The sequence below is a fragment of the Bos taurus genome, chromosome 27 (genome assembly GCF_002263795.3).
Source record: "Bos taurus isolate L1 Dominette 01449 registration number 42190680 breed Hereford chromosome 27, ARS-UCD2.0, whole genome shotgun sequence".
NCBI lineage: Eukaryota > Metazoa > Chordata > Mammalia > Artiodactyla > Bovidae > Bos > Bos taurus.
In genome coordinates, this window is record NC_037354.1 from 23,382,113 (window position 1) to 23,409,721 (window position 27,609).

General features: G+C 37.8%; 1 protein-coding gene and 1 long non-coding RNA gene across 2 annotated transcripts in view; one reads left to right on the top strand and one right to left on the bottom strand.

Moving 5' to 3' along the window:
• The window catches only part of LOC104976069 (uncharacterized), a 287,898-nt gene that overhangs the window by 246,557 nt on the left and 13,732 nt on the right, over window positions 1–27,609 (bottom strand). The window contains exon 2 of the long non-coding RNA XR_009493137.1: window positions 26,659–26,817. This is a non-coding gene — a long non-coding RNA (uncharacterized lncRNA). The remainder of the gene's footprint in view (window positions 1–26,658; window positions 26,818–27,609) is intronic.
• Window positions 13,740–27,609, top strand: part of DLC1 (DLC1 Rho GTPase activating protein) — a 522,282-nt gene continuing 508,412 nt past the window's right edge. Inside the window, exon 1 of the mRNA XM_024986239.2 lies at window positions 13,740–13,842. The gene's annotated coding sequence lies outside the window, so the exon portion shown is untranslated. The remainder of the gene's footprint in view (window positions 13,843–27,609) is intronic.

A 27,609-nucleotide genomic window follows, 5' to 3' on the forward strand; every position in this document is an offset into this window, starting at 1 on the left:
AATCTCTTTAACAAGTGACGCTGGGAAAACTGGTCAACCACTTGTAAAAGAATGAAACTGGAACACTTTCTAACACCATACACAAAAATAAACTCAAAATGGATTAAATATCTAAACATAAGACCAGAAACTATAAAACTCTTAGAGGAGAAGATAGGAAAAACACTCTCCAACATAAATCACAGCAGGATCCTCTATGACCCACCTCCCAGAATATTGGAAATAAAAGCAAAAATAAACAAATGGGATCTAATTAAAATTAAAAGCTTCTGCACAACAAAAGAAACCATAAGTAAGGTGAAAAGACAGTCTTCAGAATGAGAGGAAATAATAGCAAGTGAAGCAACTGACAAACAACTAATCTCAAAAATATACAAGCAACTGCTGCTGCTGCTAAGTCGCTTCAGTCATGCCTGACACCAGGCTCCCCCATCCCTGGGATTCTCCAGGCAAGAACACTGGAGTGGGTTGCCATTTCCTTTTCCAATGCATGAAAGGGAAAATGAAAGTGAAGTCGCTCAGTCATGTCCAACTCTTAGCGACCCCATGGACTGCAGCCTACCAGGCTCCTCCATCCATGGGATTCTCCAGGCAAGAACACTGGAGTGGGTTGCCATTTCCTTCTCCAATGCAGGAAAGTGAAAAGCGAAAGCGAAGTCGCTTAGTCGTGTCCAACTCCTCCATCTACGGGATTTTCCAGGCAAGAGTACTGGAGTGGGGTGCCATGGCCTTCTCTGAGATAAAACTTAACTTCACCTTTAAATAAACACATGAAAATTTACTCAGTTGTCTAATTATACTAGAATTATTCTATAATTAGAATTTTACATAAAAGCAAAAAAAAAAAAACCATAAAGACTTTTTTGAAAAGAATAATGATTTATTCCATTAAGCTACTGATGAAAGCCTTCAGCAGCTAAGAATGAATAACTTTTCTGCAGTCCTAGACTAAGTAAGAGTGCAATTTACACCGCATATCACTCAAAATGAAACTGTTTACCTCTGTACCAAAGTCATGATTAGAAGCTGTATTTTCCTACCAAATTTGAGCTCTTTTTTTCAATACTGGGGCACAATATCCAAAGCGTTTAATTCCATGATACTTTGTAAGTGAACCTGTGAGAATGCTAAGTGTGCCAGTTGCTTTAGAAATCCTTATTTTAATAATAGTAAACAAAGATATGGTTCAGTTAGTCTGTTAATATGTCATATTGTTATCCCCATTTAAGTGGTCATTTGACTGTATTCCCAAGAGTATTACAATGGAAACATATACATTTTACAGATGGAGTGTATATATGTATACACACATCCTTAAAACATGTTGAGATCATAAGTTTTTGCTATGATCAAATTAATATGTTAGGGCATAGCCCCCATAAACTATAATAGTCACTACTATTTATCAGGAAGTGGTATGTGCCAAGAATTGTGATAAGTGTTTTCCATACCTAATCTCATCTGATGTTCACAGCATCCTGAAAGTTGAATTCCTATTTTGTATGAATAAACTGAGTCTCTAAAAGGATAAATAAATTGAATATTGCTTCCAAAGCTGGTGCAGCTTCCACAAGAACATACTGCCTGGTTTCCCAACTATTTGATAAAATTCTATTATAAATTGCACATTTTCTATTCTATTTGCACAGAATTTAAGTACTTTTTGTCAATGTACTGATTCTATCCCAAATCGATGGAAAGGAGAAATGTCATTATTGTTATCATTTCAGAGATTATATATTAAACTACTGCAAGAAAAAAAATACAAATCTGCTTCCTAGCAAGAAGAATCTTAAGCAAGGAATGCCATCTGGTGTGACAGCCTCTGACACTGGCTACTGCAATCCAATGTCAATTTCCTTCCCTTTCCCATATCACAGTAGCAATGGTGGAGATCCCTTGGCTTTAGGGATAGAAGGGGTTACTATTCAAATCCCTAGGGATAAAACATGAGTACTGTATGCCAATTACAGTAACTTCTTTCCCCTTAAGAAGTGACTGGTCTTCTGAATGTGGCTTCTACAAAACCTTTGCTTTCGTAATTCAGACATAGTTTCTTGAGATGCTGCAGTCATACTATGGATGCAGAAGGTGGAACGAACAGCTTAAAACTGCTTGATAAGACTGTTTAATCTTTTTCAGATCCAGTGCTAAGATAAATAAATCAAAATGGAAGCACCATTTTATCCTACATGTATGGTAAAGAATCCTCCTGGCAATGTGGGCAATGCAGGAATCATGGGTTCAAGCCCTGGGTTGGGAAGATCCCCTGGAAAGGGCAAGACAAGCCCACTCCAGTATTCTTACCTGGAGAATCCCAGAGACAGAGGAGCCTGGTCAACTACAGACCATGGAGTCGCAAAGAGTCGAAAACAAATGAGTGACTTAACACATACACAGGTATCACACACCCATGGAGCTAACTGTTCAGAAGATAAAATTTGAAAATAATATAAAAATAATCATTAAAGAATTTCAAATTGCACACTTGATGTTTCAAACAAATAAAATCAGTAAAATTAAATGAAAATTTCCTGTGCCCGTGTTAGAATACTAGGATTAAAAGCAAAATTTTGTATTCACTTTTCTAGCTTAGACCTATCTAAATATGTCCCTGAGGGGCCTCAATAAAGTAGAATTTAGTCTATTTTCACACATAATGGTCCTTTCTTCTTGAGTGAATGAGTGAAGTTGCTCAGTCATGTCCAATGCTTTGCAATCCCATGGCCATAGCCCGCCAGGCTCCTCTGTCTGTGGAATTTTCCAGGCAAGCATACTGGAGTGTGGAGAAGGAAATGGCAACCCACTCCAGTATGCTTGCCTGGAAAATCCCATGGACAGAGGAGCCTGGTAAGCTACAGTCCATGGGGTCGCAAAGGGTCGGACACAACTGAGTGATGGGTTCCATACCAGCAGAAAAAGTCTTACCATGGAAAAAATATATATATACAAAAACCTCAGCACTACCAAAGAATGTATCAGGGTCAATCAACATTAGTATGCAGCAGTGTACAGTAGTAACAAATTTAAATCTAAAATAGTTGAGTAATAACCCATACTTTCCTTTTGACAAGTTGAATGGCCTGCGGTTTGTTATTTATGTGTTAAGGGAAATTACCATTATGATGTGAAACTCTATCTTTGCTGTTGTATTTTATGTTTCCTTATTTTACTACTAAAGGTGATATCATTCATTATTTGATTTCTAAAGCCTGTGGGAGAATTTCTGGATTGCCTTTGGATGGGGAAAATGTATCCTGTATACCCACAAATAGAGTTTTGGTGAAAGAGCCAGGATGTGAGATGATTCCCTGACTTCCATTCAAGTTTTCTTCCTGCTTGTTCAATATGGCCCGTAAGCCCCATCGGTGCCATTCAGATTTGTTGGTGGCTCATAGACCTGAAGTAGTTTCTTTCCTCTGTTGGCAAGCCCCACAAAAACATCTGCTTGTAAAGACCTGAAATACAGCGATGCATTTTCCTGTATGAGCCAGGTTTACCCGCAACTTTCAATTATTGGTTCTAGTCTGAAGATACACGGTAGGATTTCCAGCAAAGATCACTAAGACTCTAGAACATTCTAGAATGATGCATTATGAGACCACGAATCCTTAGAATTTGGTGTGGTTTTCTGCTTTGAAATTCCTTTGCTGTATTCTGAAAAATGTTAGATGAGTTTGGTGGAGAATTTAGAAAAACTGATCTTCCAATCCCCACTGCCTAAAAGTGCTAATTATTTTCTATAGTTAGCATGTTATCCGTGTGCCAGTATTTTCTCTGCTTTTGATAATTTCCATAAAACTACTACATTAACGCCTTTGAAATATGATAACCACAGATTTTAATACAGCGGACTCCTGAAACTTGTGGTCTGAAGTCTGCCAAAAGGTGACACTGCCCCATCTGGCACATTGCTCATCTGTGGGATGACCTTGAGATTGGGTTTTTTTTACCCTCCTATCTTGTCCTGTCCTTTCCTGGTTTCCTTTAAAATTCTGTTTAATGCATGACTACAGAGTACCATTGGAGAATGCAAGAACACTTTCTAATAGCAAAATGTAATATTTTTGTGTGCATGGATATTGAGACTTTCAATAGCAAATCACAAGAAAGTCCAACCATTAAAAAAAAAAATACCGGAGTGGGTTGCCCTTTTCTTCCCCAGGGGATCTTTCTGACCCAGAGATCGAACCCAGGTTTCTGGCATAGTGGGCAGTTTCTTTACCATCTGAGCCACCAGGGAAACATGCACCTCTCTGCTTGCTAACATTCAAGCCCATACATATGTTGTTTGTTCCCTCCCTCTCATAGCCCAACCTTGCCCCTGTGTACTTGGGGAAACCAGACTGTCTTAGGACTTAGGGAGGATGACTGGATAAAAAGAGGTAAAGGAAAGGAGGTTTCTTAAGACCTTGGGTGTAGAAATTAGGGTAATGGAAACATACTTTCAACATGCAGATAACTCCATAAATCCAATTTTTGTAAAAAATGTATTGTTAATCCTCTGGCTTGGTCCAAAAGAGACAAAGATCACTAAGATAATAGGCTTTGATCCAGCCTTTTGGCACAGAGGGCTTCTAACAGCCCCAGCAACATGTGGAGAGTGCTCTTCCTCATGGAGAAAAACTAAAGACACAATAGCACGCTTATAATTCTAGATCTGTGAAATGCAAATTGCCCTCTCTCATTTCTCAGCACTCAAAGAGAAGGGTTTGATTTTCAGTCATCAAAAAATGTTTATTTTCAAATATAAAATGAGCTTCTCCCAGATGTATATACATGACTGCAATCTCTTCTGAGACACTGTCTTGATTATGAAGTACTTCATCTTTTCCATCACACTATGTACAGCATCAAAAAGTAGAACGGCAGCTGCTAACCATGCAAAAAGGTTTTTCATTTCCAAGGGAAAAGAATTCTTCTACGAATTTAATTTTCTCTAAAGAGAACACAATCTACCTACAAAATGGAGTAAGATAACTTAGTTAACATCTAACTGTACCTTGGTCGCTAATGGATACAGTGTTTCTCGGCCAGTGTTAAATTCAGAAAATGCTGCTGCCGGATTAAACCTCCCTAAAGGAGCACTAAGAAAATATATGTATCTAATCCATTTATATCAGGAGAAATGACCTGGGGCAGTAATGTTATTTTCTATTAAGGTAATCCGGAAAGTGGATGGAAACCAGTTAGACAGTAATCTAATTGAAGCACAACACAGAACTCAGAAAATGAACAAATTTATCCCTTTGCTGAAGAACAGTTAAATGGATTTTTAAGCTTGTATTTGATCTAAAAAAGTGGTTTGCAAAGCCAGGAATATACTAATTTTATGAACTTCAAATGTTGTGGAGAAATATTTTAAAAACAAATATGAAGGACATAGTTCCTCTTTAGTGATTATAAAAGTTGTTAGAAAACTATCATTCCAACTTCTATATTTACAGTAAAAATTTTTTTCACACTAAGAAATTTTTACTAAGAAGCACGTATCTGTCCAGCATCATGGTAACACCATAGATCCCAGGATAGAGTCTCCAAATAGGCTTTTATAACATATTTACATTTTGTTATTACATATTTACATTTAATCCTTGCTTATCAGAAAATAAATATCATCCTCATAAATCTGATATCTAAAAAACACCTTATATACCCATTTATAAAATGTTTGTGCGTGTGTGTGTTTAATGTTCAAAGCTACTTCTACATCTATCGTCTATGTAAGAACTGACGTAAGCTGAAGTGGCATTTCTCTGTGATTCTGTCCTAATTTTCTATTCAGCTCTCGGCCTGGAGAAGTACTGGCAGAGACAGCAGAATGAACTGGGAAGTCAAATTGACAGGAAAACTGGTCAAGTTTCTTATTGGAGAAGGATTACCACACTGCTCTATTCAGATCTGCCCCCTCAGATCAGATCAAATCACATCAGTCGCTCAGTCGTGTCCGACTCTTTGCGACCCCATGAATCGCAGCACGCCAGGCCTCCCTGTCCATCACCAACTCCCGGAGTTCACTCAGACTCATGTCCATCGAGTCAGTGATGCCATCCAGCCATCTCATCCTCTGTTGTCCCCTTCTCCTCTTGCCCCCAATCCCTCCCAGCATTAGAGTCTTTTCCAATGAGTCCACTCTTCGCATGAGGTGGCCAAAGTACTGGAGTTTCAGCTTTAGCATCATTCCTTCCAAAGAAATCCCAGGGCTGATCTCCTTTAGAATGGACTGGTTGGATCTCCTTGCAGTCCAAGGGACTCAATGTTGAAACCTTATTATGAGGCCAGTGGGATGTTCTTCATTCAAATACAAACTGTCTGCATTTGAAGACAACTTATTGTAAAATACCTTTCTGTAAAAAAAAAAAAAATGGTTTTTTTTCCCCAAAGAAAAATGTTAAATATCCACTTTTAAGCAACCAAAAACCAAAATAGGTTTGCATTAGTAACTACATTTTATCTGTCTTAGTAACTGAATGTCTTCTTCAGTATCAGATTGGAAGTCTGAGTATAAACTGTCTTCCAACCCAGGGAGTACAGATTCTGCTGCATTTCTTGCTTTCTTCAGCACTTGAGTGTGTGTGTGTGTGTGTGTGTGTGAGAGAGAGAGAGAGAGAGAGAGAGAGAGAGAGAGAGAGAGAGGGAGATGTCTGAGGTGACTTCACAGGATATAGCCCGCCAGGCTCCTCTGTCCATGGAGTTTTCCAGGCAACACAACTGGGGTGGGTTGTCATTTCCTATGCCAGGGATCTTCCCAACACAGGGATCAAAGCGGCATCTCTTGTGTCTCCTGCCCTGGGAGGCAGATTCTTTACCAACTGTGCCACCCATACCTGGTGGCAAAGTCACATCTTACTCTTGACAGATTTTGCCCATGATCTTGACCTCTTTAGCATATAAATGACACAAAGCTTTTTCTCAAATTTCCTATGGCTAAATTCATGGTTTCACTTTTCCTTGATTAATATATCTCTGAAAGTGAAACAACCTCCACTGAAGTCAGCTGTAAACATTCACTGGAAAAATATTCAGTATTTGCTTGACAGTTCACATGGATGCATAAATTTGCAGCACCAACCTTTTTTGTTTTTCCTAAAATATCATTATGATGGATTCTAAAGAGCATTTGGCAATACCTAAAAAAACAAATAAATAAATAAATATTGGGCTTCCCTGATAGCTCAGTTGGTAAAGAATCTGCCTGCAATGCAGGAGACTCCGGTTCATTCCTGGGTTGGGAAGGTTCCCTGGAGAAGGGAAAGGCTACCCACTCCAGTATTCTGGCCTGGAAAATTCCATGGACTATCCATGGAGTCCCAAAGAGTTGGAGACGACACAGTGACTTTCACTTTCACTTTTTTTCCACCTTAAAATTATCAAATTATTCAACTGCATAAGCATACATGTGTTTTCATCATACATGGTTCAAATAATGTGAATATAACTCAGATTCCATCCCCTGGTCCTCACCTAATAGCTAGTTGCACATATATTTTGGGATTCCCAGGTGTCTCTAGGAGGAAAGAACTTGCTGCCACTATAGGAGACACAAGAGATGTGGGTTTGATCCCTGAGTTGGGAGGAGGGCATGGCAACCCACTCCAATATTTTTGCCTCAAGAATCCCATGGACAGAGGAGCCTGGTGGGCTATAGTCCATAGGGCTGCAAAAAGTCAGAAAAGACTAAGTGACTGAGCACACACACACATATTTTACCATAATTCATTATCTGTAGCAGTCAGACCACAACTGTTGCAATGATACTATGCCTGGATAGTAATTTCAGGTCTACATTATAAAAACTCCTGCACTGATAGTTAACAAAATAATTTATGGAAAGACTTGCATAGACTGCCAAACACTTAAAAACTATGTTATGTCACCCATCTATCACTTAAACTGATTTGTTGATTTATTTATCATTTGACAGTTTATTCTAGTTTCTCAACAAGATGGGAAATCTTTAGAAGGCAAGTTTATATTTATATCTGTACTTATCTCCAGTATCTCCCACCATACCTGGTGACACAGATTAGGAAATATAAACTGTGCTAAAAAAATGGTCATTAAGGATGCATAGAGCTCAAGATTTATGAAGATTGGGAAAATATAGCAATGGATAAAATGACTCTTTATCCTGAGGAGCTCTTTATATGGTTTAGAGTTCTCACATTTAAATGAAAACCTCCTGTCCTCGACTCCAGAAAACAGTCTAGTAGTCAAATCTGGTAAGTATCACAAGAAACAATCACAGGTGAAGTAATAAAGGCTTCAATAGTGGCACAAATTTTAGTGAGGGTAGAAAAAGCAATCTAATTTTTTCCCAATGAGAAACATTATTTTTTCTTCTCAATTCTCAATACTGATCTTAGTGGTCAATTACCATCTATATATTGGATTTAATAATAATAATAAGAAGAAGAATACAAATGAAAACAGCAATAAAAAGTTTGAAGAGCTGAGAGGTTTCCCTCTATTGTGTGTTGTTCATCAGCAAATATACAAAGTAAAATCTGACAAGGCCAGCAAAACCTTTTGAAGCTTATTTGTAATATCAATTTCCACCCACTAACAGATAATCGCAAAGGTGTGATCACTCATACTCACCTAGAGCCAGACATCCTGGAATGTGAAGTTGGCCGGGCCTTAGGAAGCATCACTATGAACAAAGCTAGTGGGGGCGATGGAATTCCAGTAGAGCTATTTCAAATCCTAAAAGATGATGCTGTGAAAATGCTGCATTCAAAATGTCAGCAAATTTGGAAAACTCAACAGTGGCCACAGGACTGGAAAAGAACAATTTTTATTCCATTCCCAAAGAAAGGCAATGCCAAAGAATGTTCAAACTACCACACAATGGCATTCATCTCACATGCTAGTAAACTAATGCTCAAAATTCTCCAAGCCAGGCTTCAGTAATACGTGAACCGTGAACTTCCAGATGTTCAAGCTGGTTTTAGATACGGCAGAGGAACCAGAGATCAAATTGCCAACATCTGCTGGATCATCAAAAAAGCAAGAGAATTCCAGAAAAACATCTATTTCTACTTTATTGACTATGCCAAAGCCTTTGACTGTGTGGGTCACAATAAACTGTGGAAAATTCTGAAAGAGATGGGAATACCAGACTACCTGACCTGCCTCTTGAGAAACTTGTAGGCAGGTCAGGAAGCTACAGTTAGAACTGGACATGGAACAACAGACTGGTTCCAAATAGGAAAAGGAGTACGTTAAGGCTGTATATTGTCACTCTGCTTATTTAACTTATATGCAGAATACATCATGAGAAACGCTGGGCTGGAAGAAACACAAGCTGGAATCAAGATTGCCAGGAGAAATATCAATAACCTCAGATATACAGATGACACCATCCTTATGGCAGAAAGTGAAGAACTAAAGAGCCTCTTGATGAAACTGAAAAAGGAGAGTGAAAAAGTTGGCTTAAAGCTCAACATTCAGAAACCTAAGATCATGGCATCCAGTCCCACCACTTCATGGGAAATAGATGGGGAAACAGGGGAAACAGTGGCTGACTTTATTTTTCTGCACTCCAAAATCACTGCAGATGGTGATTGCAGTCATGAAATTAAAAGACGCTTACTCCTTGGAAGGAAAGTTATGACCAACCTAGATAGCATATTAAAAAGCAGAGACATTACTTTGTCAACAAAGGTCCATCTAGTCAAGGCTATGGATTTTTCAGTGGTCATGTATGGATGTGAAAGTTGGACTATAAAGAAAGCTGAGTGCTGAAAAATTGATGCTTTTGAACTGTGGTGTTGGAGAAGACTCTTGATAGTCCATTGGACTGCAAGGAGATCCAACCAGTCCATCCTAAAAGAGATCAGTCCTGGGTGTTCATTGGAAGGACTGATGTTGAAGCTGAAACTTCAATACTTGGCCACCTGATGCGAAGAGCTGACTCATTTGAAAAGACCCTGATGCTGGGGAAGACTGAGGGCAGGAGGAGAAGGGGACAACAGAGGATGAGATGGCTGGATGGCATCACCGACACAATGGGCATGGGTTTGGGTGGACTCCAGGAGTTGGTGATGGACAGGGAGGCCTGGCGTGTTGCCCTTCATGGGGTCGCAAAGAGTCGGAAACGACTGAGCGACTGAACTGAACTCTACTGAACATTAACAAGCAACCTTGCTCTCAGAATTTATTGTGGTTAGTAATTAACTAGTAACTGTGCACAGATACCACAATTTTTATTTTTACTCCATCCTTTAAATTTATTTTCTGTGTGCATGTATAATTTTAAAAGGCAGAGATTACATAATTAAAGAAATATCACCACTTGTTAAGTAGCAAAACATTTCCCAACCAATTGGTCATTAGCTAGCTGGTCATTAGTTGGTCACTGTATCAAGTGTCCTGAACACCCTTATGGAACTCAGCACCTACACTGGGACCCTGTCTCTGTAACCCAACAAATCAGAGTGATGCTTAGCAACGTAAGGAGCCACTGAGACTCCACTCCAAGGATTATGGCCAAATTTCATTCCATTTAGTTATTGCCTCAGGTAAGGCTGTTGTTAAATATTCTGAGTATCTTCCCTTCTGCTACTGCTGCTGCTAAGTTGCTTCAGTCGTGTCCGACTCTGTGAGACTCCATAGACGGCAGCCCACCAGGCTCCCCCGTCCCTGGGATTCTCCAGGCAAGAACACTGGAGTGGGTTGCCGTTTCCTTCTCCAATGCATGAAAGTAAAAAGTGAAAGGGAAGTCGCTCAGTCGTGTTCGACCCTCAGCAACCCCATGGAGTGCAGCCTACCAGGCTCCTCCATCCATGGGATTTTCCAGGCAAGAGTACTGGAGTGGGGTGCCATTGCCTTCTCCCATCTTCCCTTATGCGTGGCTAAAGATAGCTAAATAGGTTAAGTAGATAAACAGAGAACAGAGACACAGACAGATACGGTCCCTGGTAAAATCCTAAAAGAACTATCCAGTGAAAAATATTTGGGTGACTTCCTTTGCAGTCCAGTGGTTAAGAAACTGCCTTGCAATGCAAGGGGCATGGGTTCAATCACTGGTCACAGCACTAAGATCCCACACACCCGCAGAACAGCTGAGACCAAGCCCTGCAACTACTGAGCCCAAGTACTGTAACTACTGAGCCCAAGCACCACAACTGGGAGTCTGTGTGACACAAGGAAGGATCCCCCATGACACGATGATGACACCACGTGCTGCAGCCAAGACCTGATGCAGCCAAATAAATAAATAAACATTTTTTTAAATATGTGGGAACATTTTATTTTAAAGCCATCAGACCAGGACTGCTCTGCTGTTGTCCTGTCTCCTACTGCTTTACCAAGTTTTTAGCTACAGCAAATACACTGCTATATATATATTAACCAAACTAATGAAACACCTTAACATTCCAACCATTCTGAAACCACCCAGTCCTATGCATTCTACATCCTCTGAGTTCTAACACATTTGCTCTCTCACATTACTACCTATATCTTAATCGATGACCTGGCATAAACTTTAAAACAGTTACAAATTGATAGAGGCCTTTCACAAATTGAAATTCATATGTTGGTTGCACCATTTTCCCTCACATTGTCTGGAAATAACCACTGGGGCAAACCAGAGATAAAATGTGAAAGTTAATTCTCGCTTAAGGGAGGGTAAAGCTACCCTTACTTGTATGCTGTTTCACAAAACTGACACTTCATGTTTTAATCTCCAGTAAATAGATGTTTTAATACAGATGTACAGATTTTGCTAAAATGAATATGGAAATAAATTTTCACTGTGAAAGAATAAATTAAGACCTATAGTAAATTAATGCCTCAAAGAAGCTTCACATATTTTAAGGTAGAAAAAAGTCTATTAAGAGCATTCAGAATCTTCTGAGAGATTATTTGTGGAAAGAAACCAGTTTTTATGCAGAAAAGATTTTCTTATAATAAAGGTAATTAAGCCAATTGAGCAGATATAAAAGAACATCAGGAAAAAAACTGTCCGTAGGTTCAATTTCAGACTAAAATGCAGTCCAGCCTGGTATCAGAAGATGAATCACAATGAACATTAAGGGGTTCTCAGGTTTTGAGATTTTAAGATACATTAGATAGTTACGCTGTCATAACTATCATAGTAACATAAGCTATCATTAGAATAGACTGATATTTCATTTATTCTATTACATTGTATTGGATAGAATACTCTATAAAATGGGGAAGAAAAAGCAAAGCTTAATCACTCATTCATTTAAAAGCATTTATTCAGTACCTATTCTGCAAAGCTTTATTCAATGCTAAGATAAATCAAAGTCCCCTTTCTCTGGGAGTTTATATTCTTTTGGATGAGATAACTCATAAACAAAAACATATAAATAACTAAATGCTATGACGAAAGAAAGAAAACAAGGTCAGGAGAGTGTGATGAAGGTGTACTTGCTATTTTCACAGGCAGTTAAGGAGGATCCCTTAGTTAAACTGACATTTGAACTGAAAATTAAAAGCAGAGAAAACCATGTGGAGCAGAGTATCCCAGGAGAGTGATCAGCACATCCAAGTTCCTGAGGCAGGAGTGCCCTTGACACTTTTGCGGAAGGGCAGGAAGGCGTGGGTGCCTAGAGTTCAGGGAGCAAGCGAGGCAGTGCAAGAGAAGGTGTGAGAGTGTGAAGGGAGGTCACAGGGCTGGGGTGAGGGGCCAGGCTACAGCAGACTATCACTAAGAATTTTTATTTTATTCTGAATCAGGTTGGAAGATACCAAAGAATTTCAAGATCACTTATTATGAGTAGGACCTTATAGGAGAAGCAGGAAAATGACATGATCTGACAGGTTTTTACAAGATCAGCCAGGCTGTTGTACGGAGAATAGACTGTGGGACTGAGGTGTAGCAAAAGACGAGCTAGTTAGAAAGAGAGCTCCCGGTCAGCTCTGCCAGGGCAGGAGAGGTCAAAGTGGTGGGAGTTGTTGGAGTCTAGATATATACTTAAAGGAACTGACAGAAGTGTCAAAACAAACTAGAAAGACTACACAATACTTCCAGAAAATGCATCTCTCAGACTGATAGTCAAATAAAGCTATCTGCAATGCAGAAATTAAATGTATGACTGTATACAATTATGGTGACAATATTATCCATAAATAACCATCAGATGTAGAGATGTCTAACAGGTTAATACCATCCTGAACTGGGTAAGTGTATTAATCGTTCAGTCGTGTCTGACTCTTTACGACCCCACAGACTAGCTCACCAGACTCCTCTGTCCATTGGATTTCCTAGGCAAGAATACTGGAGTGGGTTGCCATTTCCTGCTCCAGAATTGAATAAGGAGGCTCCAAAAATAGGGAGATTCCACTCCCCACCCATCATTCAAATTTTCATGGGCAGAGACGGTGTGTATCCTGCCACCAGCTTTGTTTCAGAGGGCTTCCCAGTATCATTAAGTGAGAGATTATACTGCTTGGAGTTAAGCCTTTTTATGCTTTATGTCTCAACAGGGGGGAAATTAGAAGAAATTAATACACAGTGGAAAAACTTCCAAGAAATGACAGATCGGTCTCATTTTCATGTAATCCTTATTTCAAAATATCCTGCATGCTATAAACTTCAGTGAAATATATGTCAGTCCCTCCACTGATGCTTGAATACACCCACAGCAGATCGTACTTACAAAACTAGGGTCAACAAATGGAGAATGGTTTCATTGTCTGCGACAGCATTCCCTGATTGGAAGCAGTCCCTTGGGAATTCATTGCTGAAGACAAGTCCCACCCCTTCAAACTGCGGCCACCCTCAGTCAGGATCATCCGACAAGACATCGCCTGGGAATCCATCTGTTCTAGCCAGCTTCAGAGAGACCAACACAGGTGATTAACCAGGTAAAATTCTTACTCTTCCTTTTATATTTAATATCATATATAACAATATATGTGCATCATTATGTAAGCCGTTCGCATGTTGAAGTGTTTCTGAAAACACAATCATAATACGTTGCTCATGAAATGAAGTTTTATAAGAAGAGAAAAATGCCTAAGGTTATATATACTTAAACAAAAAAACATAAGATGCTCGCTTGGTGTCACTTTCTGGCATTGATGGAAATTATATTCATCTAAAAATGTAAAATATTTTCTCGTGAAGTATGAATTTTTAACAGTAAGTGATAATTGCAGTGGTATGTCATGTAATTGTTTGGAAAAATGATTTCCTCTACAAAGTTCAAAGTGAAAACGTTTGTTTTGTTTAAAGCAGATGATACTATTCAGGATTTACACTTTCATCTGTTACTTTATTGAATAACTTCAATACAGATTGAACATTGTGCTTTGAAATAATGTTCATCTATGTTTAAAGTTATTTTGACTAGAAAAATAAATTTTACAGTGTTCTTTTTATCATAAACTTTTTCATAAAATTGATCAAGGTCTGTTAGATAAAACACTTGCCTCTTCTGACAATTGACTGATGTACCAAATAGATCAAAGCAATTCTAGAGAAACATAGTGCAAAGGTGTTATTGTCTAAAGACATAGCTTTTTTTTTTAATTCAGAGCTGCTTAATCAACAATGTTACTAATGAAATGATTGGTTGCCTTGAGGTTGAGAGTTAATAGAATGAACAGACAGCCTGTTTTTCCCTTACAGCAACCTATAATGCTAATGGATAAGCTAATTTTCTCTTCCCTAAAGTAATTGCACAGTCTCCTTAATTTAAAATCACTTGCATTTACTCACTTGGTTTTTTTCTAACAGGGCAAAGGTCCTGAACATTTAGACTGGGAAGATTTAAATAGTCAATATAATGTAGAGTGTAGGACCTTTCAGCATAAGTAATTAAAACTTACTATGCATTTTTTTTTAACTTATGTTGAGTACATTGTCCATTTTAATTTGCAGGAAGATAATATTACTACAAATTAATCTTATAAATTCCTGATATGATTCTGTTACCTCTCTGTTGATTCAATAATCTCTCTTCTGTTTAAAGAAGAAAACTTCTGATTCTCATCAATAAAACTTTGTCTAGATCAGTGAACTGTATATATTAATTTCTGTTTTAATATTGCCAGGACTGTTATAAACCAATGAATGATGTTAGAAACATTACATTGAAATAGAGATGGGTGACAGTTAAAGTCAGCATCCTAATGAGAAAAATCAAGTTCATATTTCCAATAGCATCTTTAATGCGCAAGAAAAAATCACTGCAAGTATTAGCCTGCATGTTTTTCATATTTCTTATTACAGAGTTTTCAGAATAAGAAATCTGTTTTTAATTTTGTTAAAATTGCTCATTCTTTGAATGCTTTAATTTACTCATTATCTTTAATTATCTTAAAATTTAGCATGTTCACTTTATATTAACAGCTGTATTATCTAATGTACTGCCACCTAAAAACCTTAAGAAATCTTAATTTCTGATACCTCAACCTAGCAAACCTCTTAAAATTCAGTTACATTATTAGTACATGTGGAAGTGGTCTGATGGCAGATAAAACATTATATTAGCTACAGATGCTTTTATCTAAACAAATTTTAAAAATAAGAGGGAAAATACAGTTCTTCCCTAGAACCTTCACAATTGGAAATTTTATAGCTTAATTTTGGAAATACAGGAATTTGAATAGTTTAGTTTGTTCAATAGCCTGGAAATGCCCTTATTTTGCCCTAACTTTAAAAAGAAATCTATGAAGAATTTTAGACATATGTAAAAACAGAGCAGGGTAATGAATTTCTAGGTCCCTAGGACAAAGCATTAACAATCAACACATATGGCCATTCTTGTTTCATATATAGTCCTTCTATTTGTCTTAGTTCCCTTGTTATGTAGAAGTAATTTTTAGACAACATGTAATTTCACGTTTATATCAGAAAGCTTGTTTTAAAAATAAGCTATCTTCTTTAAAACATTACTGTACCATGATCACACAAATAAAGGCCCTTGATCTGTTGATGCTTGTAGCTATTTATGTGCACAATATGGAAATAAAATTAATGAGAACAAACTTAATTTCAGATGCTGTTTATCACAATGTCAATATTTTATGTTAAAATAAGTTTAAATAAAAAAAGAAACATTTAAATAACCTGTAATTAGGAAAGGCATAAAAATTAAAAATCTCTATTAGGAATAAAAGTAATCATGTCCAAGAATACTATGGTATATATTTATACTGCTGCTTTGCCTTCATGTTAACTATGTCTATTCCACTTTCTTATTTGAGTGAAGATGATTGCTTGAGGGTTATGCTAGTATTTGACAGAAAATGCAAAATTTCTTTGATGTTGAGTTTTATTTTAAAACTCCCTTGGACACTCCAGTTGTAGTTAATTTTCTGGAGTTGAGATAATAGGAAGAACAATGTATGTATCTGAGAGGGAATGTTGACTACTGAGCCTCATTGGAATATTTTAATTACTTTAGGTCTTCATTTCCCCAAGGAATTCTTTTATTCATTTCTTCTTACTAGGTTTCAATCACGGAATTTTTTACAACCCATGACCTAAGAGACTTTATAAATTAGATGAAAGATTATCAGAGACACAGGTATGTCTCCTAACAGCACACTTAATTCAATACAAATCCATTAAAAAATAATTGAGAATTATATAAAGTGGGATCCCAAATAGTCTGAACAGCTAGCACAACTTCTAGAAGAAAAGCATACTTTCTATTGATTTTTCAGACTTAAAGTTCTGGTACTGCCATCTGTGTCAGCTTCTCCAAATAATAACATCAGGTAGTGCTTCTGATTTGGGCAAGGCTCGGTGGAGAATGGGCTTCCCTGGTAGCTCAGCTGGTACAGAATCTGCCTGCAATGCAGGAAACCCTGGTTCAATTCCCAGGTCAGGAAGATCCACTGGAGAAGGGATAGACTACCCACTCCAGTGTTCCTGGACTTGCCTGGTGGCTCAGCTGGTAAAGAATCCACTTGCAATGTGGGAGATCTGGGTTCGATACCTGAGTTGGGAAGATCCCCTGGATAAGGGAATGGCTACTTACTCCAGTATTCTGTCCCGGAGAATTCCATGGACTGTATAGTCCATGGGGTCACAAAAAGTTGAACATGACTGAGTGACTTTTAGTGGAGAATAGAGAACCAATTGAGGATGTTAAACTTGAATCAGATTGTCCAATATGCTCATAGGTCATGCAAACTGATACATACATAGTTAGAGATTCACTTTCCTTTCTCAACTGTACATTTTACTTATTAGATAAGATTTTTCTAATGTTTTTTCTTTCTTCAGAATTATCTTGGGTATTTAAGAAACTTTGCATCTCCCAATTTAAAATTACTTTGTCAATTTCTACCAAAAGAGAGAGATTTTAATTTGTATTAAATTTATGTATTAAACATGGCTAGAATTGATATTTAAGTTTTGAGTCTTCTAATCTCTGTATTTGGTATCTGTGTCCACTTATTTAGATATTTGTTAGTCTTTTAATAATGTTTCATAATTCTCTGAGAGAATGATTCCACAGGTTTTGTAGTTTATTCCTAGATGTTTATGTTCTTGGTTAATCTTTTATTTCTGCCTTCTTCATCAGTATTTGGTAATAAAATCATTATAAAAGTAAGACTTTTCATTCTTCTGTCATAAGACTATTTTGACTAATTAAAAAAGCAGAAAAAAAAATCCACCTTCCCCTAGTTCTATTTTAACAATAAACAAAAATTTTCCCACTCATAGATTTTGATTTTGTACAAGTTTTCTTCTTCTATTCAAGTCACTTTGAGTTATTTATTATTGTTCTATAACACTACTCATTTTATTGAATGTGCAAAATCAGCAACATGAAGTTAACATAATGATCTTTATAATTCTTTAATTGCTCCCACTATTGTGAGTATATCTACTTTATAATTTCTAATGGCATATATATATATTTTTACTTTTGTCTAAATCACACATGAGAAGGGTATTTTTATTATTGCTCTTGCCATAGAAGCAGACTTTTTCAATCAGTATACTTGTTTTCTTTCTAATTCACAATTTTCAGGTTTCATCTGTTTCATTTAATTTTCTTCTGCTACTTCTGTTTGCCCTATTTTTTTGTATTCAAGTTAAATGTTCAATTTATTTTCAGTTCTTGTTCAGTTATAGAAGCAATGAAGGCTATAATTTTTTAGAGTATAACTACAGACGTAGATAACTTTTACATTTATGTTTTATACAGAATCTCATATTTTCTTATTTGAAAAATGAAATAATAGTTTTGCAATGATAACATTCCAAATGGCAAAATATTTCCTAATTGTTTTTCAAACTTTTAGCTCATTCATGGAATGAGGCAATGTTAACATAACAGCATACACTAGGGAACTGACTTCGGGCTGATTTGTTATATACTAAGGCCATTGTGTAAATTGACTTATCTAATACTGATTAATTAAAGCAAAGTAATAAAAGTAATACAATGGTAATAAATTTAGCATTGAGTCATTTAAAGAAAAATCCAGTGCATGCAAATGCAAATATGTTCATATCAGCTTGTAAACTGAAACAAAATAAAGATAACTAGGGAAATTTTATCATACTTTTAGGCTTATAAAGGAATGTGAAAATAGCAGATTATTTCTAAAAGGGATCTTAGGAAGCATTTGGCAGTCACTCTTATATTTTATTCAGTCAAGAAACTCTTCAAAGAAAATATTTGTTGGGTATGTAAATAATGAAACTGACCAAAGCAGATCCACTCTGGGCTCAGCAGTCCCATTTCCCCGCAGCCTGCTCAGTGTAGAGCAAGCCCTGAAAGGGCTTGAATCAGCAGCAGGCACTAAACACTGTGTGTTTGTGCTAAGTTGCTTCAATCCTGACTCTTTGCAACCCTATGGACTGTAGCCCACCAGCCTCCTCTGTCCATGAGATTCTCCAGGCCAGAATACTGGAGTGGGTCACCATGGCGTCCTCCAAGGGATCTTCCTGACCCAGGGATCGAACTGGAGTCTCCTGCACTGGCAGGAGGATTCTTTACCACTGAGCCACCAGGGAAGCCCAACAGTTAAGATTTTTAAGTAAAATTCGAATTATTAAAATGTCAAAAAAATTCAGAAAGGTATTACAAAAAAAATAAAATCAGACTACAATTTCACCATGGTTTCCCTGGTGATTTAGTGGTTAAGAATCCACCTGCCAAGGTGGTAGACACGGGTTCAATCCCTGGTCCAGGAAGATCCCACATGCCTCGGAGAAACTAAGCCCATGCTCCACAACTATTGAATCTGAGCCCTAGAGCTCATGGTCCACAACAATAATAGAAGCCATTGCAATGAGAAGTCCATGGGCCACAACTAGAGAGTAGCCTTACTCTCTACAACGAGAGAAAAGCCTCTGCAGCAACAAAGACCAGCACAGTCAAAATTAACAGGAGATTTAAAAAATGTTTTTAAATTAATAAATTTATTTATTTAAAAACATTTTTTAAATCACCTGTTAATACAAATACTCTAGAAAATAAGCTTCTCAATTGGATGAGAAAATCGACACCTAGAGGGATTTTTTTTTAAGACAAAAAAGAAAACTACTAGTGCCAGAGAAAAACTAGTAATTAGACTCTTGATAACACTTTTCTTTTTTTTTAATATAAATTTTCTTAGCTCACAATAATTTATTCAAGTCTACATTCCTCACAAAAGGGGCTAAATTTAGTTGTCTGGTGGCTCTCTTATTCTATATATGATGTAATTCCAAATCTTGGATAGAGTAATTCAAATTAAAAATAGATGAGAATATGTCTACAAGTTTTTTTTTAACTTAGTCATTCTATGCAGTTATGAAACATATTTTCAGTGGTGATCTGCAAGAGAGCATGATGTTGACTTTGAATAAGCATATCTTCACTAAATATATATCTGTATACATACACACACATTTCATATATCATAATATCATTTGCTATAGTCTTGTCAATGCCTCTTATGTTTGTGTACACTGTAATTCTATTAATGATTTTATCCTCCATCACACACACACACTCGTGTGCACACACACATACACACTACGACCTTTATCCTAGTGTAGATACATTAAATAAAATTTGCTTATTTTAACTAAAAAGAGCAAAATATCTAAATTTATCAATAGGCTGAGAAGGATAGCCTGATAAATGCGGATGGTGTTCAAATTTTTTTACTAGTTTTAACATGGTATTAAAACTCATTCAAGTGGCTAAAATTAGCAGTCTCAACAAAGATTGGATGATTAATTGGCATGAGACATGGGAGAAGCAAAGCAGATGGCCCAGTCACTTTTTATGTCATTTCTCTAGTTTGAAAATGGTCCAATGTCAGCTATAATAAAAGCTTGAGATATAAGCTGGAAATGCATCCATCTTTCAGCTGAATTTTTTTTCCAAATTAAATGTGGATAATCTGATTCAGAATGTTAAAATAATATCAATAAATGTGATAATAACTTTTGGCTCCAGTAGTGTAAAAGTAATACTATTGATATCCGGCCAATGAAAGTTCAAGTGGGCATAGTCAGATGAAAAAATCTAAATTTTTCTTGCTCTTGTTGGACTTTTTATGAAGAACAAGATGGCACCACTGTTTTAATCTCTCCTTCAAACAACTGAACACTGAAGAATAAGAGAGTGTGTATATATCATTTACAGTTTGGAGTACTGGTCTACACCCCACTACCCCTGCACTGGGTGCACAGGCATTTAGCAGGATAGAACAATTACCATTCTAAAATAATTGCCTTTTTCAGGATTTGCCTATGACAAGTGTTTGATAAGAAAGCTTTCCTGAGGTCTAACTTCTTAGCAAAACTGTGGTTTATGTGAAGTGTTACATGTGATTATTGTCAGTTCTGTGAAGCCAAGGTTTTGGAAGGAAAACCTTGAGGATCCTTGGAAAATTTACAAAGAAAGTAAAAACTTCATTGGAAAATATGTATCCATATGTAACCCAGTGAGCTTCCCTGTTCTGTCTCTGCCTCCTTCCTCAGATCATAGGCTCTCATTCAAAATGCAAGTACCCCTGAACACCCAGATTCTGCTCTTCGGTGAACTTCCTAAGCAGTCCAAGCACTAGCTTTTCCATAAAGATATCAAGTACATTTAGAGAAAGTGCTCTAGAAATCTGATTATCAGAATGTGTGAAGAGGGTTAGGAAATTTCCACAGATCCTCTGTGGCAGAACCTGAAATAAGACACACTTGAGGCTGAAGGCTGTTGCTTCCAGGTTTTGTGACCCATAAAGAGCTGGAGGGCTTTGCCAAGAAGGCCACCCTTTGATCCTCCAACTGTCTCCAATCTCACCATCCAGCTACTTCCAGAAGACAAAGCAATCATGAAATCAGAAGCCACGTTTGAGAGATTCCTTATGTTTTTTGTGCTGAGGCAGCCACAGGTAAATGACTATAAGATGAAGATGTGACACTATTGGAATCCATTTATTCATCCTTTTCACTTTCTCCATGATTAAATAGAATTAAATCATTTTCATCTCAAAAGAACATACCCAAAGTAAACCATTTGGTATAGGTATACTAAAAACTATCTAATTCAAGGACTTGTTAAGCTCATCACATATAGTTCTAAAATAGTGGTCTCCAACATTTTTGGCACCAGGAACCGGTTTTGTGGAAGACAAGTTTTCCACAGACCAGGGGGATAGAAGGATGGTTTCAGGATGATTCAAGAACATTACATTTACATTAATTAGATCCTGGAGGTCAGGGATCCCTGTTTTAGAAGACATATGCATATATAATGGTTGCTTTATAAAAAGAGGATTTCTTACTATCTCATTTTTCTAGATCATTTTTGAGTGATATATTTAGAAATAAAAACTCCAACACCATAAGGTGCAATGATCACAGATTTCCCACAAAATTTATTGAAACCATTTTACTAAGGTTGATTTAACATTTGTGGGTCTACAGGGGAAAAAATGTGCCTTTCTATTTAAAGATCTTTTTAAAGATATTAGTGTAATAAACCAGAGGCAACTTTTGGCACTGTATTAATGATACATATTTTCACAATTAGTAATCTTTCTCTACTTGAGAGTATGTTTATGTTTAAATATGTATCTCTAGTAGTTACCAGCATATCTTTCACCCAGGTTTTTTTCCTTTAACTCAGAGTCATAGCTCTTCAACAAATTTGGTGCATGCTTACTTCTTTTTCCTAAATTGCTTCTTTGATGATTGTAAAATGTCTTTGAAGACTTCAAGATTAAAAATAAGTTTTAATATTTACTCAGAACTCATCTTATTTTGATGAATTTCTCTTTGGCAAAATTCCAAAAACACAGATGACTTTTGAATACTGAAAGATATGTTGTTTCTGCTTACCTAATTGTTTTTTTTTTATTATTCCAAGATGTTGTACTCATAATGTTGGTTTGATAGTGTACGTTCATGAAAATAAACACACTTATCATAGAACAGTCAGGAGAATTGTCACCTGACATCTAGAACACTACCCTCATTCAAAAGGAGCATGCTTGTGATTTTTTATTAGCCAAAAAATTTGAAAGTAACTAAATGTGCCTTTGATTTGGGAGGGTAGGAAGCATCTCCATCCTTTCTTTCTCAGTGATCTTAATGTTTGTGACTGTGTAAAACAGTCATGATTACACTTCATAAATGACCTTTAGCCATTCCGGTCAGATTCTCTAGATGTCTGAAGAGAAAAATGGTGTCTGTGATTCAGACTATCCCATTTTTTTTTTCTAAGCGAATAAAGACAACTGTACAATAATCTATAGAAACTCACAGTAAAATAGAAATCAAAGAGTGAGAGTCAATTAGTTGTCAAATCTTAGAGGAGATTCCATAGTCTATAAGATTGATTGAGAGGGAAGGTGAAATAAATTGGCTTAAACATGCATTGTATGAAGCTTTAAAATAAAAACAACCCAAAATGAGGTTATCACTCAACTTGCTTGAAAACTTTCGGCAACAATCCGTACATTGCAAGTATTTATCTTGAAGGTGGTCAGCCGATTGTTTTGAGGGCTTCCCTGGTAGCTCAGCTGGTAAGAATCTGCATGCAATGCAGGAGACCCTGGTTCGATCTCTGGGTCGAGAAGATCTGCTGGAGAAGGGATAGACTACCCACTCCAGTATTCTTGGGCTTCCTGGTGGGAATCTGCCTGCAATGCGGGAGACCTGGGTTAGATCCCCTGGAGAAGGGAAAGGCTCCCCACTCCAGTATTCTGGCCTGGAGAATTCCATGGCCTGTACAGTCCATGGGGTAGCATGACACGCTTTTAACTTGCTTGAAAACTTTCTGCAATAATCCCTACATTGCAAGTATATGTCTTAAAAGTGGTCAGCAGATTGTTTTGAAAAGACAACAACATAAGAAGTAAAGAAATTGGCTTTAAGAGAAAAGAATGATATCTGCACAATTAAAACAAGGGCTGCAGATACCAAAGAGAAAAGTGAAGAACTGATGTAAAAATGATAAATTTGTGAAATATCTCAGAATGCAGGCAAATAATGGAAGTAATTTGGGAGAATCTGGCATAAATGTTAGGATAGATAGTGAAAGAATAAGTAAATAGCTTGTTGCCAAAAAATAAAAATAACTTCTATAGAATCAACAACTGTAGAAAACTGCTCTAAACTAAACACAGACCCAAGTAGGTCACATGGGTGGCCTTCCCTGGTGGTTCAGATGGTAAAGAATCTGCCTGGAATGCAGGAGACCCAGGCTTGATCCCTGGGCCAGAAAGATTACCCTGGAGAAGGAAATGACAAGCCACTCCAGTATTTCTTGCCTGGAAAATTCCATGGACAGAGGAGCCTGGCGGGCTACAGTCCAAGGGGTCACAAAGAGTCAGACACAAGTGAGCAATTAACACACACACACATACAACTAGGCCACGCAGAAAGCTCTTACACTGTCCCAGGCAAGGTCAATAAGGGGCCTGTAAGTAGAAGATCAGGAAGTTTTTTGTTTAAACAAGGAGGCCTTATATTTAGGCTTTATGTTTATTTTAGCATTTTCATTTTCATATGGTGAGAAGATCTTTACATGAACATTTTCTCTCAATTGCTTGGCCTGCGCTTTGCCACAATATGATGGTTTCACCCTGGTGTACAGCAGGGTACCTGTTATAAGCTCAACCACAAGGATGAAGATCTGCCCACACCAAAGCCTTCCCTCAGGGTGTGCACAACTGATTTCCTAATCAATTTTTACTATATCACTTCTGGATGTGACTAGTATCAATGTCTTCTTTCACAGAATGTTGTCCAGTCAGGCCAGTCCCAGTGGAAGTGAAAGTTGCTCAGTCCTATCCAACTCTTTGCTGCCCCATGGACCATACTGTTCATAGAATTCTCCAGGCCAGAATACTGGAGTGGGTAGGCTTTCTCTTCTCCAGGGGATCTTCTCAACCCAGGGATTGAACCCAGGTCTCCTGCATTGTAGGCAGCTTCTTTATCAGCTGAGCCAGCAGGGAAGCCCAGTCCTAGTAACCTACTTTAAATTACCAATTCTGTATCTGTCAGGAGGCACTCTGTTAGATTGTAACAATAAATGACCTGGTAAGGAAAGAGATTTAAAACAATTCCGGTTTGTTTCTCAGTCAAAACTTGTGGCTGCTGCTGTCTCATGCTGGGCGGCGTCCAGCACCCAGGCTGCCAGGACAGCTACTCTGTAGAACTGGCAGGTTGGTGAACAGTGAATTGACCCTTAGGGCTTCCGTCAGAGTGACACGCATCACCTCCACTCAACATCTCACTGATCAGACCAGCTCAGGTGAAACACTTAGTTTTAGGGGAGCAAAGAATTCCACATGGACCCAGAAGAAGGCCTGGCAATATCTGATGAATAGAACTCATGGCTGCCACATGTTCCCAGTTGAATTGAGGAAGTTAAATTCTCTGATATTCCTAAAGTAGGTGTGATGATAAAAAAAAAAAAAAAAGTAACCCCGAGGGATGGAGGCAATGGAAATAGAGATGCCAGACTCCCTCTCCAAAACACCTCCTCTTGGCCTGTTGCTAACAAGACTGATGATGGTGCTTATTAAAAATTCCTTGCAGCTGGGACACTAATTGGGTGAGGTGCAGTGGGAAATACTGCAGTACAGAGTCAGAAGAAATGTGAACAGCCGTGCTACCTTAGATCGTAATATCTTATTCCTACACTGAAGCTAAATCCCTTAAAAAGAAATAAAAAGGAAATAGCACTCAAACTTGGAATATTTGGAGGAAAAAAAGGGAGGAGGACATAAGGGTGGGACCCTGTTTAAAGAGCATGACTCAATAAGATTTCTGGGATTAATTACAAGGCAACAGATTCAAATAGAATAGTTGGAAAGCTAACATGACCAAACTTGTTTAACAGAGATTAATCATTGCTTAGTCACTAAAAAGTAGTAAGGCTCACAGATATGTACCAAAATGAACTTGTTGGCTCAGGGAGTAAGGTCTTCTGCTGAGCTCTGCTCTTAGTGCCCTACTTAGGGTTAGGACTACTCCAGTACTCTTGCCTGGAAAATCCCATGGACGGAGGAGCCTGGTAGGCTGCAATCCATGGGGTCGCGAAGAGTCGGACACAGCTTAGCGACTTCACTTTCACTTTTCACTTTCGTGCGTTGGAGAAGGAAATGGCAACCCACTCCAGTGTTCTTGCCTGGAGAATCCCAGGGACGGGGGAGCCTGGTGGGCTGCCGTCTATGGGGTCGCACAGAGTCGGACACGACTGAAGCGACTTAGCAGCAGCAGCAGCAGGGTTAGGACTCAGGATACTGAGGGAAACCCTCTCAGTGGGAAGAACCTTGGCAGCAAGATTGACTACCCAAGGTTCACTCCAAAGTTTCAAGAAATGTCTGCTCAGTTATCAAAATACATTCCAGATGAATTAGAGAGTGAGATTTTTTTTTTTTTTTAAGAGCTCATAAAAACTGAAAGAAATATATTGGTCCATGTTTAGTAAATTTGGGTTGGACGAGAAAAAAAAAAAGCAATGCATTATCTTGTACACTAAAAAATCAATTGATTTGGCTACAAAAAGCAGAGATATCAAAAGATAAATGAAATTAAAGACAAATGGGGTGCATGGAATTTAAGCATTTTGTTATATATAACAAAGAGTCCATGTCTTTGGTGCATGAAAAAAGTTCAACAATAATTCACAAATATCCTAATAGAAAAAATAGGGGTCATGGGCAGAACAGTTGAATTTAAAACTTCTAAAGTCATTTCAAAAAGTCAATAAATATAAGATCTTTTGCCCCAATGTAGCTACTGTTTTTCATTCGACTTGCTTGATCCTCTTTCCCTGGTTTCTGACTGCTGGGTTGCCCAGGGACATCATCCTTCTTGGCATGTTTCTTTATAAGCAGGTGCTCCCTAGGTGACCTCACCCAATTCTAAGCCTCTAAAGCCCATATACCAATGAAGAAATATCTGATCTCTAGGGGCTTCCCAGGCGGTGCAGTGGTAAAGAATCCGCCTGCCAATGCAGGAGATGCAGAAGACGCAGGTTCGATTGCTGGGTCGGGAAGATCCCCTGGAGTAGGAAATGGTAAATCACTCCAGTGTTCTTGCCTGGAAAGTCCTGTGGACAGAGGAGCCTGGCGGGCTCCAGTCCTTGGCGTCACGAAAGAGTCAGACACGACTGAGCGACTGAGCAGGAGCACTCTACCCACCAACTCCAGGTATTTATTTCCAACTGCTGATTTTAAATTCCCACAATATGGAAAAGGTTCACTCACCACACTTCACAAGGTCAAAGGGAATCTTGGCTTTCTCTCCCTGCTTCATAAATCTAATCTTCCCTCAGTTGTCTTCACGTTAGTGTATTTCACCACCATCCATCTCACTTGTCCAAGTCAAAATTTATTTATCACCAATAATCCACTCTCTCCTTTTATCTGTGAGGAAAAAAAAAAAAAAAAGAACATTTCATATAGAACTGGGTAGGAAAGAGACAAAGAATAAGCCATAAGATAAGAAACACGGAAGTAGCTGATCAACATGAAAAAAGATTCTCAAGGTCACTAAAATAAGATAAATGCAAATTTAAAATGCTTCTCAGTGAACCAATAGCTGAGCTTCTGAACAGCAGAAAATCAACTCAACAGAAGTCACAAACACCTGAATGTGATTGCACATGTCATCTACCCAACAGGGGAAGATCTGCTAAAATTTTCCCAGCAGAAATGGAAAGTCATTGCCCTTGACTATTGCAACAGCAAATGTTGTTCCTTTAGACCTTCCCAAATAGTCTTACAAAGATTTGATTTTGCTTTTTTGTTTTTCCATTAGCTTTTTCTGTAATTACATGAACTCCAAAAACCTCCATTTGTTGTAAATTTAAAGAAGCTTGTCTGGGCTAAGAATGGTTAAGTTTCGTAAACTAACAACAGCCTGTTGTTTAGACAGATGAAGGATAGTGTAATCAAGAATATGGATCATGTGGTTAAAATACAAAGAAAAACTTGGCAAGGACTGGCTTTGGTATTTGACTTCTCACTGTGCACTAGCAACTCATAATTGTTATCAGATTCTGTTTTATGTTGAGTGGATATGGTCCAGAACTGTGAAAAATATCTTCTTGTATAGGAATGTGAGGGCAATCTGACTCCATCTGTCACCTGGTCAACTGCCCTGGGGTGATCTAGCTTGTTAGCCAGGTGATCCTCTCCTTTCTCTGTTATCTTGAA